The sequence below is a fragment of the Sceloporus occidentalis genome, unplaced genomic scaffold (genome assembly GCF_023333645.1).
Source record: "Sceloporus occidentalis isolate IW3139 unplaced genomic scaffold, rSceOcc1.0.p SCAF_6, whole genome shotgun sequence".
Classification (NCBI taxonomy): Eukaryota; Metazoa; Chordata; class Lepidosauria; order Squamata; family Phrynosomatidae; genus Sceloporus; species Sceloporus occidentalis.
Genome location: NW_028316986.1, coordinates 56,396,843 through 56,405,136, shown reverse-complemented (window position 1 = coordinate 56,405,136; position 8,294 = coordinate 56,396,843).

Here is an 8,294-nt window from a genome sequence, read left to right as displayed (position 1 = left end):
TGTGATGCTCTAGTTGCAAATATTATATCACCTTCAGCTCATGAACTGAAGGTGGTTTGATATTTGCTGCTAGTCATGCTGTAAAATGCTCCCAGCAAAGCTAATGTCTGAAACAAGTCAGTTATTCTTCGAATGCAGTTTGTTCCACTGCTGATGACATTGCTTGAAAAGTAACTGTTTGTTCCTCTCTATTATTTTTTTAGGAGAAAGAATGTTAGAACTGATATGAAAATTAGCATAAGCCTTGAAGACTTTCTGTTAAAATGTCTCTTAAAAAGCTTTGAAAGTAACTTTTCAAAATTATTAGAAAATGATACTAATTACACCAGTAAAGTAAGTTTTTCTTATTGCAGCCCTTGCTTGAATCTCACTAAAATGAATTCAGACTTCATTTACTGGTAATGCCTTGCTAAATGCTCCATCTGTTTCCTTCTCTTTTGAAGATCTCATGGAGGTGCATATAAAGTCCTAGGTGGTCTCCTGTTCAGGAATTGAGTAAACCCAACTGTGCTTACATGTACAGACAGAATTGCATCTGGCAGCTCCTCTGCAATGGAGGCACATGTGTAGGCCTAACTTCTAAAAGGAAGAAGGTGATCAAGGTGTTTATGTCCATGTAATATGATTGAAAAACTTGCCCCCCCCCCTCTTTCTATGGTCCAACTAATCATTCAGCAGCTGCACACTTACAAACCTTGCAGCTCAAAGTTCCATTGAAAACTTTCACACCCTGCTCGAATGGTTATGCATTTTCCTTTGCCATTCCAACTTTATAAGCTATGAAATTTGACACATTAAGCCACCTTCACTGGCTAAGCTGTAGCAGAATCAACAATGCCAATCATTTCTTGGCTCTTGGACTCCACAAAAAGTATGCCAAATAAACCACCAACTCTCTAAGGTGCCAGAGGAGATTTGTCCAATGCTCTCTGATCATATAAACTACAGCACTGAATAGAGCTTAGAAAAGTCCCTGTTTTGGACTACATGTCCTAGAACCACAATCCACAAGCAAAACAAGAAACAAAACTTCATGTGCTTGATGATGGTTATATTTTACTCTTTATTAAATTTGGACTATAAAATATTCACATCAGTTCTGGCAGACAGACTCAATTTTTTTAAATGAGTGGATAAATACAGATCAGTGCAAATTCTTACCTAAAAGACAAATTATTATTATTATTATTATTATTATTATTATTATTATTAACCTTTATTTATGAAGCACTGTAAATTTACACAGCGCTGTACATGCAATCTTTTTAGTTAGACGGTTCCCTGCCCTCAGGCTTACAAATGAAAGAAAATATAAAATATGTAATAGATGTCATCAAATATCATGGAAAGAGACCTGATAAACAATAAAACTTTTAAAAATTTTATTTATATCCCGCTTTTCTGTGACAGGACAATCAAAGCGGCTTACAACAATAAACAAGCAGCTTTGATCTTTCCTGATGCATTTGAAAGCATTTGATAATTTAAATTGGGATTTTATGTTTGGAATAATGAAAAAAATGAATATTGGCAATAATTTTTGGGGTTGGATACAAGCAATATATAAGGAACAGGATGCAAAAATTTTGATCAATAATGAAACAACAAAGAAAATTCAAATACAGAAGGGAACAAGGCAGGGGTGTCCACTGCCACCACTTTTGTTCATAACAGCTATGGAATTTCTCAACAATAAAATCAGAAAAGAAAAATCAATTACTGGAATAAAAATTAAAAATTTTGAGTATAAATTGAAAGCATATGCTGACGATATGGTTATTATGCTATCCAATCCATTAGAATGCATAGAACTATTCGATGAAAAAAATCAAACGATATGGCAGTTATGCAGGATTAAAAATCAACAAAGATAAAAGCAAAATGATACCACTAAATTTAGACAATAAAGACAAGGAGAAATTGGCAGAAATGTCAGGATATGAAATAAAGGAGAAAGTCAGATATTTAGGTGTACAGATCACCAACAAAAATTCAGATCTCTACAAAAATAATTATGAAAAAACATGTCAAGAGATAAAGAGAGACCTAAAAAAACTGATATGATAAAGTTAAAGAAAACAAAGACTTCCAAAATCATTATTTGAGGAAATCTCTCCTACTAATCTGGCAAAAATACAGAAGATATCTAGTGGGAAATATACCAAAATGGACATCAATAATTGAGGCATTTTTCAGAAGAGAAAGAATGAAAGAAAATGACTGGATAACGTATGAAGAATTACTAATATTGGAAACAGGATCAATCCGAATGAAATCAGTGGAAGAATTAGTTGACCAGAGTTACAAATGCAATTGGTACCTTCACCGACAAATATATGAAAGATTCAAAATGGAAATGAAAACACAACAAAATGAAAAAGAAGAAACAGAACACTCAATTTCAAAACTCTACAAACTATTATTAAAATATGTAATGGAAGAAGAAACTATAAAACAATTTATGATCAATTGGGCTCAAGATGTAAAGAAACCTATAACGTTAGAGCAACGGAAAAAATTGGAAATTGAAATTAAAATATACGCTTAATTATGATATAAAGGAAAATTATTACAAATTACAGTACAGATGGTATTTATTGTCTGAAAAACTTTCAGAAATATACAAAAATACAAATAAAGAATTCTGGCATTGTTCATCCAAACCAGGATCCTTTTTCCATATGTGGTGGGACTGTGAGAGAGCAAAAACTTTTTGGAAAATGATCAATATAGAGTTAGAAAAAATAGTAGATTTAAAAACAGAAATGGAACCTACTCTATATTTCTTGAACATAATAGAAGAATAGAATACAAACTTGGAAAAAATGTGGCAAAATAATATTTTACATGATTGTTGCAGCTAGAATGATTTTTGCAAAAAAAAAAAAAAAGGAAAAGTAAGGAAAAACCAACCCTAGACGAATGGAAGGTTAAACTGTGTGACATGGTGGTCTCTGATGATCTTGGTTTAAAAATGATGTGAGAAAATTATCATGATTTATCAATGTAAATTACATCAACAGAAGGGGGGAAATGTATAAAACAGATGAATTGGTAACAATCAACAATCTATAGAGTGTGATCAAGTTAGACTGTTGTAAACAATTAACATACAATAAGCAGCAAAGGATTTGTATATAAATATGTATGAATGAGGGGTGAGAAGAGATATATAATCTCTGTTGAAAGTATTAATTATCAGATGATTACATAAATATTCAAACTAAGAGGTTCTGTACTATGGAAAGTCATAATGAAGGAAACTAAGAAAAGATGTTCAAAATAAGGAATAAGAAGTCATTATATGTTGGTTGTTAATGTTGTTCGATGTTTTGTATTTTTTTGTGATTTTTTTGGTGTATTGTATATTTTGGGTTTGTCAAATGTATACATGTTTATTGGTTGTTTTCTTTATGTATTTTTTTAAATATTCAATAATACAGTCTTTAAAAAATGTCCCTGTTTTGGACTACACATCCTAGAACCACAATCCACAAGCAAAACAAGAAACAAAACTTCATGTGCTTATTGATGGTGATATTTTACTCTTTACAAATTCTTTTAAAAGGCTTCCCTTCTTTGACCTCTGCTTATTTCAGCTGCTGCAAACTGAAATCAAAATGCAAAATTAGTTTGTACTGCACTCAACTAAACTCGGGGGGGAGGGGGGGAGAGGAAAGGAGAAGTGGAATCTTGCTCCTCCTGGTAGACTCACACAAAAACAAACTGCTTCAGCCTCCCCTAGCTTCTGTGTTTTTCCTCATCAATAATTTTTGCCATGGAGGGGAGTTGCCACAAGAAGGACCACAACACGTTTTTATTGGAAGGAAAAGGCCACAACTTTATTTACAACAGCTGTAATGCATGAGGTCTGGATCTGTCATCCACCAATCTCTGATTGATCGATGAATCCATTTTGCTTGGTTACAGTCAAGCTTCAGGATGACAAAGGGGTGACTGGTTAATCGCCCATCCACATCTCTGGTAATGGTTGATCGCATGTTTGCATCTCCACCCTTTGTCACTGGAGAACGCTGAATCAGTGTTGCCCCTGCAATGGCAACACTGCAACACTCCCAGCACCCCAGGTCTGCACTGGACTTCCGACCCAGTGCAATGCAGCCCTGGAAACCATGCCCACAAGATCCAAGACCTATGCTACTGCCACTGAAGGCTCTCCTCCCCCCCCTCCGGATGCCTTCTGCCAACCCCATGCAGCTATGATCCCACCCTCAAGCGAGTCCTGAACAAGAGTCCATTTCCAAGCTGATGTAATCAGCATAAGCCCTGGATTTCCTCCTGCCCAGCCTTTTTATAGAGTCCACCGGCAAGCCACATCCTGCGGAATGAGTGACCCCTAAAGTCCCTTGGCAGAAGCCCCGCACATTCCAAAGCCAGGTGAAGCACCAATACCACCTGGAATCATGTCAGGGGAGAGCCATCGATGCAAGTGAAAAGAGAACCTTCAGTCTGGGGGCGGGAAGCCACATATTTGTGCAAGGTTTGCACTGGGCACAGGTGAGAGCCTTGAAGACTTCCCAGCACAATGCAGACTCCCCTGCCATACTGGTCACACTTGGACCTGTGAAGAACTAAACAGACAGTGTTTCCAGCAAATGAAACATCCTCCCTTTGCAGTGCCCACCTGGAGCTGACCAACTTAGAAGAAGGCACCAGGTCACCCACCCTCAGTGCCCCAAAGAAAGCCATTATGCACAGCACTGAACAGTCTGGCCTTGGCCTTGGAGGTGCAAACCTGGTCAAGCTGTTCAGAGATCCTGGAGAGTAAGTTGAAACAAATTGATCTCCTGACATCACCACCACCCCTGTGAGCCCTCCCCCAGCCCTCCTGTGTTCTCCTGACAATGAAGGATGCATAAGGGTCCTGGAATCCCCCAAACCTTGGAGAAGAAGGAGATCCTGGCCAAGTGGACCACCATAGTTCAGGGTGCAATCCCAGCCTCTCTCAAGCACACCAGGAATTGAAAAATGGTGTCAGACCATAGTGGTCAGTAGGCCCGGAGGCCTGATGCCTCCCAAAAGGCGGACAGCTTGGAGATAGCTCATTTGTAGGCTTTTAGAGTGACTGGAGCCAGTGAAGACGGGACACCCTGCATCCCAGCAGATTTCCAACCTTCCACAGTTCCTCCAGGAGGCCCTGGGTGAAGGGTTTGCTCCAGGCACCAGCTGGTGAAACCTGGTCTTCTGGAAATGAGAGAGAGTCTGCAATGTTATTTTGGCGGCCTGGCACGTAATGGGCCTTGAATGTGATGTTTATTGTGAAGACAACAGAACACAAAATGGCAGACCAGAAGCATGACTCTCTCAGAGCTGGAGCTTTGGCAGTTGAGGATCTTGACAACTGCCTGGTTGTCACACCAAAGCACACTACCTTGTTGGCAAAGGCCTCACCCCAAATGTGAACCGCTACCACAATGGTTTCTGTATACTATCAATCATACAAACTCCAGTCTGCAAGAGTATCTGACTGGTGGAACTGGTTTTAAAGTTAGAATCCAGAGCTATTTCATACTAGATAATCGTAACACTATGATTTTACTTTAACTGTTATGGCTACATACAATGGAATCCTGGGATTTGTAGTTTGGTGAAGCCCCCAGAGCTTGGTAGCTGAGAATTCTAAATACTCCTTCCTGTCGACATTGTCCCAACTAAAAATTCTGCGCCAACCCAATGAAATTTTCCCTCAGTTCTCAATCGTCTAGCACTGCAGTAACATAAAACCTTCATTGTGCATTTAGAATTATAGTTTAGGTGTCCAAAGAAAAGGGGCAAGCAAAATTCCCAAGGGAATACAAACAAAAGAATTCTAGGTTTGAATGATTTCAGTATTTCACTACTTGCAGTGCTAGAAATTTGGGAGCTGAAGGAAACTTTCATTGGGGGTCAGATTTCTTATTGAGAACCCCCCCAACCCCTCGTTCCTATACCTCTGCCTAAACAGTAAAAATACCATCAGGATGCTGCCATGTGTAATTACTGTACTATAACTATGTAGTTTGAAAAGGATCCTGTTTTGCAACATTTTCTCCATCCTTAACTTTCTCTTATTCCTCCTCTCTTCCTCCATTTCCCTTGCTTTTACTTTTCACAGGGATTTTACAGCAAGAAATTGTTGTTATTTAGATTGGTGTTTGAAATATTTTTCCAAACACCATGTACCTATAGAGGCTGAGTTGTCCAGCTGTGAATAACCAGATAACTTTATTTTGAAAACATTTTCTACCTGATGTGACTGTTTGCCTAATGATAGGGAGGGTCTTCTCATGCCTGTATTGCACTAAACACATATTTTAAAAATACCTGCAGCACAGCAGGGCCTCATAAACAGCAGAAGCTCCAGCATAGTTCCCCTTATCTTGTGAAGTCCAAACTAGATAGGATCCACATCTGCTGACCCAATCAATCTTTTAGGATTGCCAGAATTAGATAATTAAACATCTGGGAGGCCTAATATATAGATTGTGGGCTTGGCAACTAATTATGTAGACCTGGTGTAAGAAAAATATGTATCAGTTTACCTTCAGTTCACCAATTCCCATACTAGGCATTTTCTGTATCCTGTGTGTAAAGCTATATTTAACTCAAAACCCTGAATGCAAAGGTAACTGTTCCCCATAAGCCACTTCCTGAAACTATTTTTAAATGGCCACAGTTTCCTACTGTTACATTATTATTATTATTATTATTATTATTATTACTACTACTATGGCAGCTCTGTCACCAGTCTCTTGAGGGAGAAATGACTTCTACAGGAGATTAATGATAATAAACTGCTTACACTGCCCAGGATAATCGTATAAAGCCCACAAAGAATTTCTGCTTGCAGATGTAATCCACAGTCAGAAATCAAAAGCTGGAAACCAGCACTTCCATTTAAAAACATAAGATTACCCATACCCAAACTGCTCCTGATGACTATGATTAAACAGTCCATTGGTAGTAGAAGGTCTTTCATTCTGCAACTTCATCAAAGGGCATTATAAAATGGCCAGTCTGCCAATAAAGCTATAATTGAAAAGAACAGCATTCTGTGTAGTAGGTGTGGCTTGCAACAGTTGTTTTCTTTAAAATACGAAAACCTTCCCCAATATTATTCTTTGAAGATAGAAAGGGTGGTCTTTTTTAAAAAATGAAATCATGTGTCAAAGATATATTTGAGTGGGTGACTGCAGTTCAAAGTAGCCACTGTTCTGCCTTGCATGAGTGGTTTTGTGGGTCTTCAGTGCCTAGAATCAGAACACCAGTCTCACACAATCTGCACATTCAGGGGGTGCTAAAACAGCTACAGTGGCGCTAAACTGCACAAAAGGTCTTTTGTTTCCTGTTTGGGGGCTGCTATTACTAATAATCTGGAAGTGCCCATTATAGCCTAGTTGGCTTAATAGAAAATAGCTGGAGCAAAGTGGGGAAATGGTAACCTCAGGATTTATCAATACAGGAGCTTTTTTGCATTGTAGAATTGCTGTGGTTCACTAGATGGAAGGCACAGTCCAGACAGGTACTGACCCCTCTATGGCTTTTTCACCTGCATATATCTTGTCATTTCAAAAAACAGTATACACTATCAGGTATAATTCATTAAGTTTGCCACATTTCCACAGTCAAGTGAATGCTAATTTATCTTATGACAACATAGAAAAGCAAAAGCTATGGCTACTAGCTCCTCAAATGGGATAAACATATTAATTAAAAATTAATGAAGAATTTAAACCTGGTATTAACAAATTCAATTGTATTATTACATCTTAGACTTCCATATTTCCAAGCATTACTGGGTTTTTTTTCCTAATGAGTCCTGTCTCCTTGTGGTATGTCCAAAGTTTTATAGGCTCAGGTGGATCATTAGATTATGGCACTGTCTTTCCATGGTGGTGGGATTGTGTGGTTCTGTGAGTCAAGAGGCTGTACTGACAGTAGCAGTGCTGCTGGTAGAGTTTCCCATGTCAGGCAGACATTTTGCTAAGAAGCCAGAATAAATGTGCCAAACAGCAGTTGTAGTGGGGCAGAAGATCTTTCAGAGACAACTGTAGTGATGCTTTAGCTAACTCTTGTTAGTACTGTGCAGAAGGATGCACCAATAAAATATTTCTGAATGTCTTTCCCCATAAAGATCCTATGTTGAGACTCACTAAAACTTAGGCATTAAATATTTTCATCACCTCTTCTCTTATCTTTTGTATTGATGGCATACCAGGAGTTATGTGAACAGATGCAAATGAAAATCATTCTGGCTGAGCTAAGGAGAAATGAGAGTTCAATCTGCCTGGTGT